The following is a 21,217-nucleotide window of genomic DNA, read 5'->3' on the forward strand; positions in this document are numbered from 1 at the left end:
TAAGTGCTAACTTAGTAAGATAATTTAAATAAACATCATTAATTTTCCCTAAAGGCAATTTTTTTCACTAAATACAGTAGTCGTCACATAATGTAGCTTACACTACATTAACTTTTACTATTAAGAGAAATCACTATGAAAGTTAAACACTCATGACTTATAAGCAATGCTGACTAAACCTGCAATAATGCTAATGAAACTAATGTCTCCAAAAGGCCCACTGGCAAAGTGATATATGAGTTATATATACATTGATATATATACACATACACACAGATACGTATTTATACATGAATATACATACACAGACATAAATAAATACAAGTAAATTTTTAACTAAAATTGAGGAAATGTCCAAGTTTTTCACAGCATATATTATATAAAGTTTAGTATTGGAAGGACTGATGTTGAAGCTGAAACTCCAATACTTTGGCCACCTCATGCGAAGAGTTGACTCATTGGAAAAGACCCTAATGCTGGGAAGGATTGGGGGCAGGAGGAGAAGGGGACGACAGAGGATGAGATGGTTGGATGGCATCACCGACTCGATGGACATGGGTTTGGGTAAACTCCGGGAGTTGGTGATGGACAGGGAGGCCTGGTGAGCTGCGATTCATGGGGTCGCAAAGAGTCAGACACGACTGAGCAACTGAACTGAACTGAGTATGTTCAAAACAAGATTGCTTATAAGAGTTACTCATCCTATTCCTAAGTAATGATAAATGCTATTGGTTGTCAACTATCCCATGTGCAAAATCTCTAGGAATTAGAAACTACAGTCCTTATATGTTAAAAATGGTGAATTTTTATCATATGTAAAAATTTTTTTATTGTATGTAAACCTGACTCTAAAACCAGAAGAAAAAAAACCCACAAACTATAACTCTAAAAAAGTCAAGCATCAATCTTGGTATATAGTTGAGAACAATTTAACAACACAACCTAGGTGGTTTTGACCTGGACATAAACGGATGCCAACTCAAAGCTTTATGGGGGTAATCACAACTGAGAGATGGGAGAAGTCTGTCTACTGTCAGTAACCTCATCAGATTCACAAATCCCAGAAGGGTTTCCAACCCCTGAATGACTGAGCAATGCTATGGTAACCAGTTCTAAATCCAGTTCTAAATCTACTAGGTAGGCACCTGGACGTGCTACAGGACTACTCAAGTCTATCACGACACTGCAACCCACAGAACTCTCACAGAGTAAACACAACTCACACTTGGGGAGTTCTAACGTTTTGACTCATCCTGCATTCACTAGAAGAAAGACAAAGGCTCCTAGTATCTGTCACAGAAACCATCCACCCCTGGGTTCTTGTCTCCTCTCTGCTCCTAGAACATCTTGTATTTTCCACCTCTCCCATCTAGCTCAGCCACAAATGTTTTCTTTTAAACAGCCTTGTGTAGAAGTTAAAAACAAAAACACCTGCACTGCTGATTTCCAACATTTTCTTGAATCTCTTAACAAACCCCAATTCTTATTTCTAAATTCATTTATTTCACTCAAACCCGAAAGGAAATATTTCTCTATGACTGGAGAGTTTAAATTACAGTTGGAGGAGAAAGGAGGTATCGAAGCAAAGTAAAGCCTCATGGGAAATGTCTTGGTCAAATACCTCCTTTTTATACATTTAGGACTTAAAAATCCCAAATGTTCAACATTATTCTAAAATATTCATCCAAATGTAGAAAACAGCAAGGAAAGAATAACAGGATAACTGCAAAGATCACTGCTTGCCATCAGAGAGTAGTAAGAATTAAACTTAGACTGAAGTGGAAGCAATGTAAGTGCGCATCAACTGATGAACGGATAAACAGATCGTGGAACAGCCACTCAATGAAATTTCTTTGAGCCATAAAAAGGAATGAAGAACTGACATATCTCTACCACGTGAGTGACCCTTGGAAAACTTTGGCTTCTTGCACGTAACCTAAGTTTTCCAAGGTTCATCCACGTTGTAGAGATATGTTGTAGAGACACGTCACAAAAGACCACACATCGCATATGAAATATCCATTACAGAGAACTCTATGGAGACAAAAAGTAAACGAGTGTTGCATAGGGCAGGTGAGAGAGGGAGGGTGGAGGACAACAGCTAAAAGTTTCTTTCTGAGGGCATGGGAATGTTCTAAAATGGACAGTGGTTATGCACATACCTGTCAACACTCAAAACTACTGAATTGTACACTTTCAATGGGTGAATTATATAGTATGTGAATTCTATCTCAATAAAGCTGTTAAAAATAAGGTCAATATTACTGGATAATAGGCTTATTTTTTTAAACTTTGAAATATTACTGAAGCACGAATTGCACAAAATTTGATCAGTTTTGCCTTTGTGTACACATTCATGAAACCATCACAATTAATAGTTTCTTCTTGCCCCTCTTCAATCTAGAATACCAAAATAAAGAACTGAAAATCTTACTTGGAACTTCACACATCAGATTTCCTCTGCCACAGAAGTCCTCCTTCCACCCTCCATAAAACTGTATTTCAGCTAACCCCTTATGGTTGCTGTTGTTTAGTTGATAAATTGTGTCCGACTCTTTTGTGACCTCATCATGGACTGTAGCTTGCCAGGCTCCTCTGTCCATGGAATTTCCCAGGCAAGAATACTGGAGTAGATTGCCATTTTCTTCTCCAGGGAATCCTCCTGACCCAGGGATCTAACCCATGTCTCTTGTGCCTCCTGCATTGGCAGGTGGATTCTTTACCACTGGGTCAACAGGGAAGCCTGACCCCCTATGGGTGTGGTGTAATCCATGCTCTGCAGATAAATCTACTGCTGATGACTCTTTATACCCACTGCTCTGCTGCTAAGTCGCTTCAGTCGTGTCTGACTCTGTGCGACCCCATAGACGGCAGCCCACCAGGCTCTGCCATCCCTGGGATTCTCCAGGCAAGAATACTGGAGTGGGTTGCCATTTCCTTCTCCAGTGCATGAAAGGGAAAAGTGAAAGTGAAGTCGCTCAGTCGTGTCCGACTCTTAGCGACCCCATGGACTGTAGCCTACCAGGCTCCTCCATCCATGGGATTTTCCAGGCAAGAGTACTGGAGTGGGGTGCCATTGCCTTCTCCACCCACTGCTCAGGTCCCATCAATTCTGAATCATCTGAAGCAAAGGTCTGATTGAATCCTTTCTTCCAGCCCAGTAACTTCCCTCCTGCTAGAAGTTACTACTCTTCGGTGTCTTCAAAATGCCAAACTTCTACCTGGTACAGGAGGTAATCAATGATTTGGTACTGCCCACATCTCCTATCATCTTCACTTTACTTCCCTCACACACTTGCTCCAGCCATACCCTCAAGACTGTGAAAAGTGTCCCCATTTCCATAGCACCTGAGCTGACCTAATCCTGGAAAAGAAAGCAGTGTCATTTCATGATCTCTTCACTGATCTTTATTCTCCCACCAGATTAGTGATTAACCATAGTGATGTGATTATTTGTCAAGAGTGTCACAAGTAACCTCTTCCTAAATGTTACACTGGCTCCTGTGCTCCAGATAATGGATAACACATGCATGACCCTAGATTCCAAGTCTTCCTTACTGAACATGTGCATTTCTGAAGATGATAGGATAGTGTTGAGGATATAGTCTGGGCACCCTCTTCAGTGGGAGCAAAGGAAACAAATTCCAGATTCACTAAAAAGTCCACACTGTTGGGGTGTGCTCAGAGCAGAGGGCCTGAATTAATGGCTCGTCTGTTTATAACACACCCGACAGGAATCTGGGTTCACTGTGACGAAGGGCACAAAACGTGTGGCCTTCCTATGAGCAGAAACCCAACACGTGTCCCCCTGCACCTCCCCGTGGCTGCTGGGCAGGGCCAGCACTGGAGGGAAAGCCGCAGCACGTAGTGGGGAGCTTGCCACCTAGAGCCTGTCTGGCCCATGCCTGGGTGGGCCAGGAGTGGTCTCATAAAGGGTCTGAACCTCTCATTTCAAGGAGAAAGAAAGAGTCCAGCTGTATGCCATTCTGCAAAAGGCAAAACTGTGGAGACAATAAAAAGATGAGTGGTTGTCAGGAGTTTGCAGAGAGGAATATACAGAGTACAAGTTTTCATGAGCAGTGAAAATACTGTGAGCGACATTATAATGATGGATATATGTGGTCATACTTTTGTCCAAACCCATAGAATATGCAACACTGCTCTGCTCTCAAAGTGAACCCTAAGGTGAACTGGGGACGTTTTGATTATGTGTCAGTGCAGTCATCCTTGGTCTAAAAAGAAAAAAAGAGGTACCGTTCTGTTGATAATGGCTGTTCATGTGAGGGGAGGGGGGTATATGGGGAATTTCGTACGTTCCTGTCAAGTATTATTGTAAACCTAACACTGCTTAAAAAAAAAGAAAAAGGTCTCCAAAAAAAAAATTTTAACACTCAGGGTAGACATTTTTAGCAAAACTTTTGTTTCACTTTTATGTATGTATACATATTACATATGTGTGTGTGTTTGTTGCATTGTGATATAAAATGTATTTTTTTTTAGATCAAAGAAGCCTGCAGGCCACTGCAGTTAATTATACTGGCAAATAAAAGCATAAATTAGCCTCAAAAAAAAAAAAAAGTCCACAGTGATATAAAGAAACATTTATTATGAACAGATATAAAAAGGGCTTCCCAGGTGGCACTAGTGGTGAAGAATTCGTCTGCCAAAGCAAGAGACAAAGAGAAGCAGGTTTGATCCCTGGGCTGGGAAGATCCCCTGGAGGAGGGCATGGCAACCCACTCCAGTATTCTTGCCTGGAGAATCCCCATGGACAGAGGAGACTGGCAGGCTACAGACCATAGCGTTGCAAAGAGTCGGACACAACTGAAGTGACTTCACATGTGCACACACACACACACATACAAAAAAAAAAGTACACGTGGAAAGTCACAAGCATTATTAAAGTCAGTAAAATTAAAACTAAAAGCAAGATATTCAATATTCTTGCCCCAGCACACTTTTTGTTCACATGCAGACACACACACACAACAAGAACCTCCTGAACACAAAATCAAACTCAATCTTTGAGGAGGGGTTACAAGAATGAAGTCATTCTGCCTATTCTTCATTCCCACAGGAGCAGAAGAAAAGCCATCAGACATGCAAGGAACTTCCTACAAATACAGCTCAACACATTTTACAGGAACAGGAACCAGTTGTTGCCAGCTATGGATAAATCATCCCAGAAACTTTGTTCTCTTACATCTGTCTACAGACAACCAGCTACATTAATGAAAAAAAACAAAAATTCTATACTGTACGTACCAATTACATTTCTAATAAATAATGGTACAAACTTCAAATACAAGATAATTTTTAAAAATATCTACCTTAATATATATTTCTCTTAAATGTTACCATTATAACTACTTGCATAACATTCAAACCATTCCTGTGAAATGGACTTTCAACTCAAGGGGATCAACATACACAGACAGACCAGATCACAGCCAACCTCACAAGCCATGTTGCACATCATCTTCATCACTGATAAAACCTAGAGGGAGCAAATTCCCTGGCAGATCATTGGTCAGGACTCCACACTCTCACTGCCCAGGGCCAGGGCTCAATCCCTGGTCGAGGAAACAAGATCCCATGGCACAGCCAAACATAAAACAAACAAAAACCACAGCTAGAGGTTTTAGAAAGGGGAAACAATGGAAACAGTGACATACTTTATTTTCTTGGGCTCCAAAATTGCTGCAGATGGTGACTGCAACCATGAAATGAAAAGACTCTTGCTCTTTGGAAGAAAAACTACGACAAACCTAGACAGCGTATTAAAAAGCAGAGACATCACTTCGCCGACAAAGTCTGCATAGTCAAAGCTATGGTTTTTCCAGTAGTCATGTACGGATGTTAGAGCTTGACAACAAAAAAGGCCAAGCACCGAAGAATTGATGCCGTTGAACTGTGATGCTGGACTCTTGAGAGTCCCTTGGACAGCAAGGCGATCAAAGCAGTCAGTCCTAAAGGAAATCAACCCTAAATATTTGTTGCAAGGACTATTGCTGAAGCTGAAGTTCCAATACTTTGGCTATCTGATGCAAAGAGCCGACTCACTGGGAAAGACCCTGATGCTAGCAAAGACTGAGGGCAGAAGAGGGCAACAGAGGATGAGATGGTTCTATGGCATCATCAACTCAATAGACGATGGACTGACTCAGTGAATGGACTCAATGAACATGAGTTTGAGCAAACTCTGGGAGACAGTGAAGCGTAGGGAAGCCTGGCGTGCTACAGTCCATGGGGTCACAAAGAGTTGGACACAACAGAGTGACTAAATTGAACAAACATCCAGAAGGAATCTCAGCCTCCAGTGTAACACACAGATCTCCCAGTCCTCATAACTTTCTAGCCATCCTCAACTGTCACAAGATACACTCTCTTACACGGGGAGGCGACTATAATTTAGGATTCCATAAAATCATGTGATTAGAGCAACTGAGAGAAAGAACAGTCCAAGTTACCCTCCACTCACACAGACCTCGAAATCATAAAGATGATCATCTTCTTCAGGTGATGCGTGAAACCTGACACCTGTGCCCAAGCCCAACAGTGAGTAAGTTGCCAACACCATCTACAGACATGTATGCCAGGAGCCGTGCATTCAACCTTGGTAACTGCACCTGCATTTCCCTCAAGCTCATCAACAGAAGTCCACCTACACATGCTACCTCCTACCTATTGCCTTGGGCCTGCCAGCTGCTTTCTTCTCTGCCACCACACTGCCTCCAGCATCTCTCTCTGGACTATTGCAACAAGCTCCTAAGTTGTCTCCCATATTCACTTTTGTTTTCAGTTGTTCTCAAAATAGATCTTCATCATCCAAAGTCTACATGTAGTTATTAAGCACTGGGAATGTGGCTAATCCATGTCCAAGATAAGCTTAAGTATAAAACAAACAGCAGATTTCAAACAGTTAGTACAAAAAATATAAAATCTTAATTTTAAAAATACTGATTACATGTAAAAACTATAATATACTGGGTTAAATAAAATATCAAAAATATTTTTCATTTCTCTTTTGCTTTTTTAACATGGCTACTAGAAAATTTTAAACTATATAAGTGGCCTGAACTAGCTTTCTATTGGATAGCACTGGGCTAGACTAATTTTTAAAAGCTGAGCTAATCAACTCATTGCATTTGGGACACGATCCAAAGTCCCTAGTAAGGACTTCCCTGGTGCTTCAGAATTCCCATGCTTCCAATGCAAGGGGTGCATGCTCGATCCCTTGCTGGAGAACTAAGATCCTACATGCCTGCGGAGTGGCCAAAAAACAAACCAACAACAACAACAAAAACCACAAAGTCCCTAATGAGAGGCCTGAAGACTCCAGGTGAGGGGCCCATCATCTATGGAACTCTCGCTCCAACTACACCGGCCCTTTTTTGGTAATAAATTATGAGTAATAACATTTGAGTGCTTTCTAGTGGCAGCACTGTCCCAAATGTTTAATCTATCTTAACTCAGTTAATCCACACAAATCCCATGAGGTAATGTCCCATTTTACAGATGGGTAAATTAGACATGGAGAAGTTATACAGTATTTGAAGCTGGATAGACAGTGAAGTGATGGAGAAATGATTTAAACCCCAGCTGTCAGATTTCAGAGCTCCCACTCTTGAGCACTTGGTCAAATAAACTGCCTCATTTCCCTGTACAATTAGAAGAAATAAAATGGTTCAGACTGAAAGCAATCTAATCCTTACTTTGCAGCAAGATCAAAATCATCTTTCAGAAGGCAAAGAACTGTATCAATTCTTTGGGTCAATAAACTGCCCACTCTGTTCAAGTGCTCAGTTTATTTTTATGTACCTCAATCAGATGAAGACATTAACCAGCATGAACTTGTTCTATAGTTTACCAACAGAAATACTGGCTACACATATCCACACATACACTCTCTAAATGATGCAAAGTTAGGGTTCTTATTGACTAGGTAACAACTTTCAAACCAGTTATTCCCCCAAGTGCTAAAAGAAACCACGGTCAGCTTTGGTGGGTCTTTCCGGATGTTTTTAGAAGTATGCGTGTCACATGAAAAGATGCTCAAAACCATTAGTCATTAAGGAAATGCAAATCACAATCAGTGAGACAACACTTTCGTACCTACTAGAATGGCTATAATAAAAAAATGAAAAATGAAAATAACATGTCTTGGCAAGATGTAGAAAAATTAGAACTTTCATACATGCTGGGAGGAACGTAAAATAGTGCAGCCTCTACAGGAAACAGTATGGCAGTTCCTCAAAATCTAATAAAAGAATAGATTTACCATATGATCCAACAGCTGCACTCCTGGATAGCTAACCAGAAGAATGGAAAGCAGGGAGTCAGAGATATCTGCACACCTATGTTCACAGCAGCATTATTCACAATCAAAGGGTAGAAGCAACCCAGGTAGATACATAAAATATGGCCGGGATCACCATTCCAAACAACTAAAGGAAATGGGAAAGACATGGGCTCAGAAGCCTGATGAAGCTGCCAATATAATTCTGCGTAAAGGCACTAACTAATGAAGTGACTTATCTACCTTTTCCAACCCAAGGCAAAAAGAGGACATTATAATAAAAAGTTACCCATATTTTCTCTTTCCCTCAATATCTGCCTTCTTTCTCATTAAGGTAAATATCAGAAGTTCAATTTCCCAGTAATTTCTTTAAGCTTCTAAGTACTTGCTTGTATGAACTGCTTCTAGGCCCTAGGAAGGACCTTGGAAATAGATTCTACAGTTAATTTTTCTTAAAGCTGCAAAACAAACACATACTGTGATTAAAATAAACACAGCAAACCCCTATTTCTACTCTGAACTGACCTGTCATACACCCCTTAGTGAGTGGGGCTGGAGTGGGAATAAGCATTCGGGGGATTCAGTTAGAGGGAGCTGGTTGGACAAACACCAAGTTAGAGATTAGCAGGAAATCTTGAGATTCACATTCATAAAGCCTATAGTTAAACTGGCAGCGGATTGGCCCCAGGGCAGCCACTGGCAGCAGAGAGACCAAGGAGCCCTCCATTCCTGGGCGTCCCACGACACTGGCTCCAGCCTCCCCTGAACCCCCTTCCCAGCCACTCCAGCAGGGCCTCTGCCTCTACCCCAGGCCACCCGCCGATCAACACTTGACAGCCAGTGAAGGTTTTACATGATCAACGAGGACCAGCAGTGGGATAACCAGGGCTGAAGGGCATGTCCCTGATAGTTAGAGCCTGACAAAACGTGGTCCACTGGAGAAGGGAATGGTAAACCACTTCAGAATTCTTGCCTTGAGAACCCCATGAACAGTATGAAAACACAAAAAGATATGACCCTGAAAGATGAGCCCCCTTGGTTGGCAGGTGTCCAATATCCTACTGGAGAAGAGCGGAGAAGTAACTACAGAAAGAATGAAGGGGCTGAGCCAAAGCAGAAACAACACCCAGTTGTGGTTGTATTTGGTAGTGAAAGTAAAGTCTGATGCTGTAAAGAACAATATTGCATAGGAACCTGGAATGTGAGGTCCATGAATCAAGATAAATTGCATGTGGTCAAACAGGAGATGGCAAGAGTGAACATCGACATTTTAGGAATCAGTGAACTAAAATGGACAGCTGTGGGTGAATTTAATTCAGATGACCATTATATCTACTACTGTGGGCAAGAATCCCTAAGAAGGAATGGAGTAGCCCTCCGAGTCAACAAAAGAGTCCAAAATGTAGTACCTGAAGTCCCAAAAATGACAAAATGATCTCGGTTATTTTCCAAGGAAAACCATTCAACATCACAGTAATCCAAAGTCTATGCCCCAACCACTAACGCTGAAGATGATGAAGTTGAATGAGTCTGTGAAGACCTACAAGACCTCCTAGAACTAACACCAAAATAAGATGTATCCTTTTCATCATAGGGGACTGAAATGCAAAAGGAGGAAGTCGTCAAGAGATCCCTGGAGTTAACAGGCAAGTTTGGCCTTGGAGTACAAAATGAAGCAGGGCAAAGGCTAAGAGTTTTGCCAACAGAACACACTAGTCAGAGCACACACGCTCTTTCCAACAACACAAGAGATGACTCTACACATGGACATCACGAGATGGTCAATACTGAAATCAAACTGATTATATTCTTTGCAGCCAAAGATGGAGAAGCTCTATACAGTCAGCAAAAACAAGACCGGGAGCTGACTGTGGCTCAGATCATCAGCTCCTTATTGCAAAATTCAAGACTCAAATTGAAGAAACTAGGGAAACTACAAGGCCATTGAGCTATGACCTAAATCAAATCCCTTGTAATTATACAGTAGAGGTGACGAAGAGATTCAAGGGACTAAATCTTGTAGACAGAGTGCCTGAAGAAGTATAGATGGAGGTTCGTAACACTGAATAGGAGGTGGTGACCAAAATCATCCCCAAGAAAAAGAAAAGGAAGAAGGCAAAGTGGTTGTTTGAGGAGGCATTACAAATAGCTGAGAAAAGGAGAGAAGGGAAAGGCAAAGGAGAAAGGGAAAGATATACCCAACTGAAGACAGAGTTCCAGAGAACAGCAAGGAGAGATAAGAAAGCTTTCTTAAGTGAACAACGCAAAGAAACAAAGGAGAACAACAGTATGAGAAAGACTAGAGATCTCTTTAAGAGAATTGGAGACACCAAGGGAACATTTCATGCAAAGATAGACACATAAAGGACAGAAACAATATGGACCTAACAGAAGCAGAAGAAATTAAGAAGAGGTGGCAAGAATACACAGAAGAACTATATAAAAAACCTCTTAATGACCCAGATAACCACGATGGTGTGGTCACTCATCCAGAGCCAGACAACCTGGAGTGCAAAGTCAAGTGGGCCTTAGGAAGCATCACGACCAACAAAGCTAGTGGAGGTGATGGAATTCCAGTTGAGCTATTTCAAATCCTAAAAGATGATGCTGTGAAAAGCTGCACTCAATATGCCAGCAAATTTGGAAAACTCAGCAGTGGCCATAGGACTGGAAAAGGTCATTTTCATTCCAATCTCAAAGAAAGGCAATGCCAAAGAATGTTCAAACTACTGCACAATTGCACTCATCTCACAAACTAGCAAAGTAATGCTCAAAATCCTTCAAGCTAGGCTTCAGCAGTATTTGAACGGAGAGAACTTCCAGATGCACACGCTGGATTTAGAAAAGGTAGAGGAACCAGAGATCAAATTGCCAACATCCGTTGGATCATCAAAAAAGCAAGAGAGTTCCAGAAAAACATCTACTTCTGCTTCATTGACTACGCTAGAGCCTTTGACTGTGTGGATCAAAACAAACTGTGGAATATTCTTGAAAAGATGGGAACATCAGACCACCTTACCTGCCTCCTGAGAAACCTGTATGCTGGATAAGAAGCAACAGATAGAACCGAACATGGAATAACAGACTGGTTCCAAATTGGGAAAGGAGTCCTGTCACCCTGCTTTTTTAACTTATATGCAGAGTACATATGAAATGCTGGGCTGGATGATTCACAAGCTGGAATCAAGACTGCCACTGCCAGGAGAAATATCAACAACCTCAGATATGCAGATGATACCACTTTAATGGCAGGAAGTGAAGAGGAACTAAAGAGCCTTTTGATGAAGGTGAAAGAGGAGAGTGAAAAGGCTGGCTTAACTTAACATTCAAAATAAAAGATCATGGCATCTGGTCCCATCACTTCATGGCAAATAGATGGGGAAAAAATGGAAAGTATCAGATTTCACTGAGGACGGTGACTGCAGCCACAAGATTAAAAGACACTTGCTCCTTGGAAGAAAAGCGATGACAAACCTAGACAGTGTATTAAAAAGCAGAGGCATCACTTTGATGACAAACGTCTGTATAGTCAAAGCTACGGTTTTTCCAGTAGACATGTATGAATGTGGGATTTAGGCCATAAAAAGGCTGAGCACTGAAGAATTGATGATTTCGAACTGTGGTGCTGGATAAGACTCTTTGCTGGATAAGACTCTTTAGAGTCTTATCCAACAGCAAGGAGATCAAACCAATCAATCCTAAAGGAAATCAACCCTGAATATTCATCGGAAGGACAGGTGCTGAAGCTCCAATACTTTGGCCACTTGAAGAGAGGAGCCAACTCATTGAAAAAGACCCTGATGCTGGGAAAGACTGAGGGAAAGAGAAGGGGGCAACAGAGGATGAGCTGGTTGGATGGCCATCACTGATTCAATGGATGTAAGTTTGAGCAAACTCAGGAAGACAGTGAAAGACAGGGAAGCCTAGCATACTGCAGTTCATGGGGTTGCAAAGAGTTGGACAGGACTTAGTAACTGAGCAATAATAATTAAAACTGCTAGCTTCCAGAAAAACCCCTACCACCCTATGCTGCCCCATCAGACATCTGACACAAAGTGTACAGGGCTAGAGGTTGCGGATCATGACACAAATGCACCTACAGCCTCTTTCCTTAGACCTATCTGGTAAGTGGAGGAGAAACCAGGTTTATGATATATGAAATGAGAAACTAGCCAGTAGAAAATTTTTCCAGGAATCAAAAATGTGAAACTAAGCAGAGAATTAGGTTCCCATTTTGTCTATTCAAAATGGAAGACTTTCTTATAGGAATACAGTAGATGGTGCATTTTACATCTTAAAAAAAAAAAAATTCCCCCTGATTTTGTGAGAATGAGTAAAATAAAACTTTTCTAAATTCCTGTGGGAAATAAAAGAAATGACTTATCTAAATGAGGGGGAAAATATTCAAAATTGTAGAGGCCTTCAAAAATGGTAGCAGACAGTCCCACTCCCCCAATTAAAGCTTATTTAAAAGTAAAAAAATAGCATCTGGAGAAGAAAAATAAAGGTTGGTTCCAAAGTAAATACTGATAAATTATTTCCCATAAGAATTAGTCCTGCAGATGTGCAGCAGTTCTTCTACTGGGTCTATGGGGTCTTATAGTAACTGGAACTGATGAATAGGTCAACAATATATGATATATCCATGCATTGGAATATTATTGGGCTATAGAAAAAAATGCAGTAGGGCTTTCCTGGTGGTCCAGTGGTTAAGAATCTGCCTTGCAATGCAGGAGACATGGATTCGATCCTTGGTATGGGAATATCCTGAAAATTCCACATGTTGAGGGGCAACTAAGCCCATGCACCACAACTACTGAGCCTGTGCTCCAGGGCCTGTGAGTCACAATACTGAAGTCTGTGCGCCCTAGAGCCCGTGCTCCTCAGTAAGAGAAGCCTGCACCACAACTCATGAGTAGCCCCTGCTCTCGGCAGCTAGAGAAAGCCCATGTGCAGCAGCAGAGATCCAGCGCAGCCAAAAATTAATTAAAAAAAAAAGAAAGAAATGAAGTACATATTACAACATAGATGCACCTAGAGAACAGTATGCTAAGTGAAAGAGGATACGTATAATTCCATTTACATGAAATATCTAGAATAGGCAAATCCACAGAAACAGAAAGATTAATGGTTGCCAGCAGCTGGGAAGAAGCTGGAAGAGGAAGGGCAGTGCCTGTTAATGCTGTGAGTTTATTTACTCTTTGGGATAATGAAAATGTTCCAGAATTAGATAGTGGTGATGGTTCCTTGTGAATACACTAAAAAACACTGCAAGTGAAAGAAGTCTTAGTCACTCAGTCATGTGTGACTCTTTGCAACCCCACGGACTGTAGCCTGCCAGGCTCCTCTGTTCATGGGATTCTCCAGACAAGAATACTGGAGTGGGTAGCCATTCCCTTCTCCAAGAGGATCCTGACCCAGGGATCAAACCCAGGTCTCCCACATTGCAGGCAGATTCTTCACCATCTGAGCCACCAGGAAGACCAATTGTATGCTTTAAAGGGGCATATTTTATGTTATGTAATTCATAGCCCAAATTTCCAATACAGAAAATCTTAAAGCATAACAGGATATAAACAGACATGACCCAACCTTGTAAAAGCACCTACCATACTAGACTGAACCTAGAGCCTACATTACAATGTGGCCATCGGGAAAAAGGCTTTTTATTCTTGTCACTTTCTAAATTTTCTACAATGAACAAGTAATCTTGCAATCGGGGAAGAAAAGAGGTCATTAAATTGGATTATATTGGCCTTTACACTGTTTTCCAAAAAGGTAACACCAAGAAATGAGAGTTGGGAATTCCCTGGCGGTCCAATGGTTGGGACTCCAAGCTTCCACTGCAGAGGGCATAGTTTGATCCCTGGTCAGGGAACTAAAATCCTATACGACACAAGGCCACAAAAAAAAAAAAAAGAAAGAAAGAAAGAAAATGAGGGTTCTCCTCTCCTATTCTTAAGACTCTCACTGGAGAGTGCTAGAGAAACAACTGAACCCAAAATTGGTTAATTCCTTAAGAACCATCTTTAAAATAAAACACCTTTTTTGTTCAACTGAACAAACTGAACGTTTGAACCAAAAATTCGGCTTATTCCTTAATGACCATCTTTAAATCATCTTTAAAATGGAACATGTTTTTGGTTCAATTGAACAAATGGCAAAGCCACACCCATGAATTATTTGGGGACTAGGCAGAGGAAGGAAAGAGTCTACCCACACCAATCCACCGTCACAGCACTGCATAGACACCGCTAAGACAAAGTCAGGGGGCTAGAAGGGTGGCTCGGGGATAAAAGTCAAGTGAAATCCTTTCCCTCCATGGCTTAAGTGTTTCCTGTGACAAACATATAGGTCAGAAGTTCAGTTGCTTTTGACTATTGGTGTGGACAAGCCATCACAACACTGCCAAGTTGATGACAACGTAGCCTACGCAAATGTTCTTGGCATTTTCCCATTCTGAAATGAACTGGTCAGCTGGGGCAAGAGGGTCCCCCAGGGTGTCACACAGTCACCCAGGCTCTCAGCCTCAGGCAGTGAGGGTTCAAAATCAAGGCTTTACCTGGAGCTCAGACATATTATTTGCTATACTTAACAACTGCTAACTAAGCCCCTGAGTATTGCTTTTGGTACCAAATTCTGCTGCACGAGCTTTTCACCCAGACTGCATGTCTTGCACTGTAACATGATCCTTCTTCATTTATGCTGTTTAGAAAGATCTGGGTACCAACTTAGATAGCATCTATTATTGATAAATTGGGACTGGAAGTGGACATGCTTAAGTAACTGTAAAGGTTTTAATAAATAACAAAGTTCTATCAACAGTCAAGGAGAGGGACTTCCCTGGTGGCCCACTGGCTAAGACTCTGCGCTACCAATGCAGGGTGCCCGGGTTTGATCCTTGGTCAGGGAACTAGATTCCACATGCCACAACTAACACCCAGCACAGCCAAATAAATAAAATTTAAAAAAAAAAAAAAAAGGTCAAACAGAAGTTATACTTGAGGAAGACAATTTAATTAACTGCCAACTTTTCAGGAAATCAAGTCTATAAAATAGCAAATTCACCTCTTAGAAGTTCTATTTACTCACCAACCAGGGTCACTTGGGGTTTGAAAAGATGCTGGGGGTCTGAGGAGAGGTGGGTCTCAATTTTCTGCTCTTCAAACTTCTCCTCTGTGCTTCCCTTAATTTCAGAGATTTGCAGAGTCCTGTCTACAACTCATCACCTCTAGCACATATTTGGTTTGGAAACTGCATGCTCTGTGGCTTCTACTTGGTCAGTTTAAAAAATACCTCCACGTACTTGCTGTCCACATGGCAACTCCACGTCTCTATCATTGCTTACTGAATCGAAGTCTTATAGGGGTATATTTTAGAAGCAAAACCATGGTCAGCTCTCCACATCCTAGTAGCAGGGGGTGCTAAAAATTTGAACACCAATATTTAAGATGGGTTGGAAGATTCATAACCTGGTGATTTCCTCAAATATAGAAAGCTACTTCAAAATTAATATTCAGCCATGAATACAACAAACACAGCCACTATACTATGTGAATTTTAAATTTAAAACCCTTGAACCTCCCTATGACTCTCAGGGGGGAAAAAAAAAAACCCATGCAATTTAATATGGTTAACATTATCACGAATTACTCTCCAACCTCATCTCTCACCAATTTTAAAAACAGAACATTTATTGGTTCTTATTATTGTCTGCATCCCTCAGTCTCTTGTTCTGGGTTGAAGAGTATCTGTTAAAAATCCATGTCCACTGGTACCACGTGGTAGTTTTGTCACTAAGTCACGTCCAACTCCTTGCAACCCCATGGAGTAGCCTGCCAGGCTCCTCTGTCCATGGAATTCTCCAGGTAAGGATACTGGAGTGGGTTGCCATGCCCTCCTGCAAGGGATCTTCCCCTTTCAGGGGTTGAACCTGGGTCTCCTGAATTACAGCTGAATTCCTTACCATTTGAGTCACCAGGGAAGCCCCACTAGTACTTGTGAATGGCCTCTAATCCAATGAATGGCACCCGTTTAAGAAGAGGGAAAACTGGACATAAAACACACAGGGGGAGCACCACAGGACCACATAGTAGAGACTAGAATGATGCAACTACAAGCCAAGGATACCCACGATTGCTGGCAGCCACCAGGAGCTAGGAGAGAGGCTCGCCACCACTTGATTTCAGACTGCTACCCTCCAGAACTATGAGAGATGACATTTCTCTTTTAGCCCTCAAAACCTGTGGAAATTTGTTACGGCAGCTTTTTGAAACACACACCCCCCTCCCCCATCCTCCACAGAGTAAGCACCCTATACTTAACTGTGGGTCTTGTCTTTACTAGAGTAGGCCATTTATCTGTTCACTTTCCAATTAGAACGTACTTCATGGTGCTATCTTTGCAAACAATTACAGACTGGAAATTCAACACAGCAACATAGAACCCATGTCACTGGCAGCTCTATGTACACACAGAAACTAACCTCCAAATTCTCTTTCAATTCTTCACATACATTAGCACATGTAAGATGCCTGACATGCAACATGAGTCATTAGGGAAATGCAAACCAAAACCATAATGAGGTATCACTTTACACCCACTAGGGCAGCTATAATCAAAAAGTTAGATAATAACAAGTGTCAAAGAATGTGGAGGAACCAGAAGTCTCATACGTTACTGTTAAGAATGTAAAATGGTACAGCCACTCTGGAAAACTGTTTGGCAGTTCCTCAAAACCTTAAGCAGAGTTACCATCAGTCTCAGCAATTTCACTACTTGGTATATATGCAAGAGAAATGAAAACATATGTTCACACACCAAAAAAATTGTACGTAAATGTTCAAAGCAATATCACTCTCAACAGCCAAAAAAATGCAATCAACCCAAATATTAAACGGCAGATGAATGAACAAACATGGCATATCCATATGATTCAGTATTATTCAGCAATAAAAAGCAATACATACTACAACATGAAGAAGTCGTGAAAACATTTTGCTAAATAAAAGAAACCAGACATAAAGGCTACAATGATTACATTTTATGATATGTCCAGAACAGGCAAATCTATAGAGATAGGAAGTTTAGAGACCGCTTAGAACTAAGAGAGCTGGGGGTGGGGGGAGTGATAGCTAAAGGGTACAGGATTTCTTTTTTGAGGTGATAAAAATATTCTAAAATTAACTGTGGTTCTAGTTGTACATATCTGAATATACCAAAAAACACTGAATCATGCACTTTAAATAGATGAATTGTTTGATATGTGAACTATGGCTCAATAAAACTATATTAATTAAACAATAGGGGGCCAGGGGGCCCTGTTTGTAAGAATAAGGAACCAAAAACAATCTATACACAAAATAAGATAAATAAATTAGTTTTACCAATTATACAGACATTTAAAAAAAAAAAGGTCATGAACTGTTCCTACAGCATATCTGGTAGGTACCCAAAACTAGCTTGCAAAGCAGCACTGCCCGTATCATCCCCTTTGTGTGAACCACATGTGTGTAGCCAAAACTAAAGGATGCTCAGAAAGTTGTCCACTCAATCCCCTAGCCAATTGAAACTGACTTTTTGTATTTTATCTAAGCACCGCGTATTTTCTTTACAAAAATAGGAAAAACTTTCAGTTTACAGTGTTATTTATATGTCAGCTTCCTTGCTTTAATAATGAAGACAGCAGGTGTATTTTGAAAAGGACCTAGGAGCAAACTTGAAAGAACTCCCAGAGGCTAAAAATGAGACAATTTGACCAGAATTTGACTACAGTAAAGCTAACAAAAAATGGACTGAAACAGAAAGTGTTATTATAAACTCAAAGTATTTCAAGAAAAGTATCAGTTACTACTGGAGATCTGCAAGTTGGTAAATAAATATTAGCAAATATTCATCTTGCCATTTTTTAAAGAACAGAATGTCATGGTAACCACATAGTACATCTGAGGAAGTTTCTTTTTATGAAAGTGGTTCAATTAATAAATGAAAAAATAATAAAATCAGAAAATTACCCCATTGCCTTTCATGAAATAGATTTCTCAAAATCTACGGCTGCTACACCATAGAAAGAGAAAACCAGGTATGCACTTCCTGACCAAAGTCTGCCTCCACCTATGAATAATTCTTGCTTAAAGAGAAGAGGAGGAGAGGAGGAGAAAAGGGAATCAAAATATGATCAAGCCTCTTGTGGTTCTCAACCTTGCCAACACAGTAGAATCACTTGAAAAGCCTAAAATACTGGTTCCTAGGTCCTAATACCCTGGAGATCAGATTTAATTAGTCTACAATATAGCCTGAATACTAGAATTTTTTTTTATAAAAATCCCCAATTGATTGTAACATGCAGCCAAGATTAAGATCACTGCTCTAGATCTAACTACCAATACATGGGACTACAGAGGACTGAGAAATGAAAGTATAATGCAAGGATGAATCAGCTAATCAACAAAAAGACGGGGCAGAACCAAAAACCGCAGCTTCTTTAACAAATGGCAAGGAAACAAGAAACAAAAAGGAGTGGGTATCCCAAAGATCAAGAAGCATAAGGGAAAAAAAGAAAAAGAACCTGACTATCTGCAAAGTATGAACCTATCTGGGTCTTAATGGAAACAAATTTTTTAAACGTGTGGGGCAACTACAATATCTGAACGCTGCAAATTTTATAATATGAATTTGTGTGATGATACTGGTTTATTTTCTTAAGTTCTTATATTTTAGAAATATATGCTGAAATAATTATTAGTAAACTTATTTAGTAAGATTTATTCAAAATTATCTGATGGGGGAGGAAATGAGATTGGCTATAAACTGACAGTTATTAACATTAGGTGATAGGTCTATGGGATAGTTTATTATACTGGTCTCTTTACATTTGTATATGCTTTAAACTATCCATTTTAGAAAGCTTTAAAAAAATGAAACATTTTTGAAGTTAAAAGATCTAATATAACTAAAGAATGAGGACACAGTTCATGCAAATCAATAAGATAATAAGAATTACCACCAATATTCTTTGAAAGACACTTTAGAACACAAGAAGACAAACCAGAGACTGCAAGCAAAGAAAATATCTGATAAAAAGCCTTTATCAGAATATATATCAGAAATTTCAACTCAGTAATAAAACAAATTTTTAAATGTTCAAAAGATTTAAACAAGACTTCAAAAACAAAAAAAGATCTAACAATAGCAAATATACACATGAAAAAAAATTCAATTAGGGAAATCCAAATCAAAATTATAATGATACCCCTTCATATCCTCTAGGATGACTAAAATAAAAAGACAGAAAATAACTGCAGGCAAGAATGTGGAGAAATTGAAACCCTCATGCATCGCTAGTAGAAATATAAAACGGCCCTGTCACTTTGGAAAATAGTTTGGCGGTTCCTCAAAATATACTGTTGCCGTATCATTCAGCAACACCATCAAGAATTATTCTACTAAGTCTATTATCAAGAAAACTGAGAATATATGCTCACACAAAAGCTTGTATATGAAATGAATGTTCACAGCAGCATTATTTGTAATATTCAAAAAGTGGAAACCATCCAAATGTCCATCAACTGAAGAACAGATAAATTGTGGTATAGCAACACAATGGAATATTTAGCAATTAAAAGAAATGAAGTATCAGTAATATTTAGCTTAACACAGATAGTTAAACATAGATATTCACGGACATTTATATACACAGGTTAGTATATACATATGCATGCCCTTGCTCTGTCAGCAGAGAGAACATGAAAGCAATAAGCACCCCAGTAGCAAAGGCCATACCTACTGCCCAGATCTTGGCTTCTAATACCATTCTCAAACAAAAGGAGACAAATCTCCTTAGAGAAATGGCTGATTCTAAGACTGTAGCAAGAATTATACAGGATGATTATGGAATATCTTCTAGTGCCAAAAAGAAAGTGCTTTAAAAAAAGAAAACAAAAACAAACAAGCAACCACCAAACACATACAATGGTGTTCAGGGACCGAGGAGCTAACTGAAAGTTCTCAACAACCAAAACTAGACCAACAAAACCAAGTTAACACTGGATTATAATCCAAGGTACAAAACAAATATCCATGAGTCCAAATGACTGAATAAATGAATGCGGGAGAATAGATAAATACACATGAAGAAGAAATCCTAATAATTTACATAGACACTCCACTCTCATGGAAGAATGCATAACACCCTGCTCCCCTAAGCTGACTTCTTTCCATGAGTACAGTATGAAGGGGCTTTGGGGTGGGGAGGAGTTTTACAGTGGAGCAATCTAACATACATATTTCATCAAGGTTAACATCAACAGCAATGTCATGTTGATGGTATGCACTCTTTTGATACGATGTAATAGGAATGGCATTTTATCTCTCTGGTCTCCTCCTCAGGACCCATAAAACCAGTTTAATCGCAAGAAAAACTTCAGACATGTCCCAAGTAAGGAATTTTCTACAAATAGGTGACCAGTACTCCTCTAAACTGTCCAAGTCATCAAAAGCAAGAAGAGGCCGCAACAACTAAAAACGAAAGTAAGGAGGAACTAAGGAGACAGGACAATGAAATGTAACGCAGAATCCTGTATGGGATCCAGACACAGATAAAGGTTGTTAGGTAAGAAGGAAGGAAATCTAAACCAAGTATGCTGCTGCTGCTAAGTCACTTCAGTCATGTCTGACTCTGTGCGACCCCACAGATGGCAGCCCACCAGGCTCCCCCGTCCCTGGGATTCTCCAGGCAAGAACACTGGAGTGGGTTGCCATTTCCTTCTCCGATGCATGAAGGTGAAAAGGGAAAGGGAAATCTCTCAGTCATGTACGACTCTTAGCAACCCCATGGACTTGCAGCCTACCAGGCTCCTCCGTCCATGGGATTTTCCAGGCAAGAGTACTGGAGTGGGGTGCCATTGCCTTCTCTGAAGC

At 40.3% G+C, this 21,217-nt stretch overlaps 1 protein-coding gene and 1 non-coding gene across 7 annotated transcripts in view; one reads left to right on the forward strand and one right to left on the reverse strand.

Annotated features, from left to right (window-relative positions):
• The window catches only part of IGF2BP3 (insulin like growth factor 2 mRNA binding protein 3), a 147,072-nt gene that overhangs the window by 42,356 nt on the left and 83,499 nt on the right, over nt 1-21,217 (reverse strand). The gene's annotated exons all lie outside the window — the stretch shown is intronic.
• On the forward strand, nt 3,673-3,802 carry LOC145524964 (small nucleolar RNA SNORA11). The gene has a single exon (XR_014067993.1). It is a non-coding gene; the product is annotated as a small nucleolar RNA SNORA11 (small nucleolar RNA).

The sequence above is a fragment of the Giraffa tippelskirchi genome, chromosome 10 (genome assembly GCF_054371585.1).
Source record: "Giraffa tippelskirchi isolate mGirTip1 chromosome 10, T2T-mGirTip1v1.2.pri, whole genome shotgun sequence".
Classification (NCBI taxonomy): domain Eukaryota; kingdom Metazoa; phylum Chordata; class Mammalia; order Artiodactyla; family Giraffidae; genus Giraffa; species Giraffa tippelskirchi.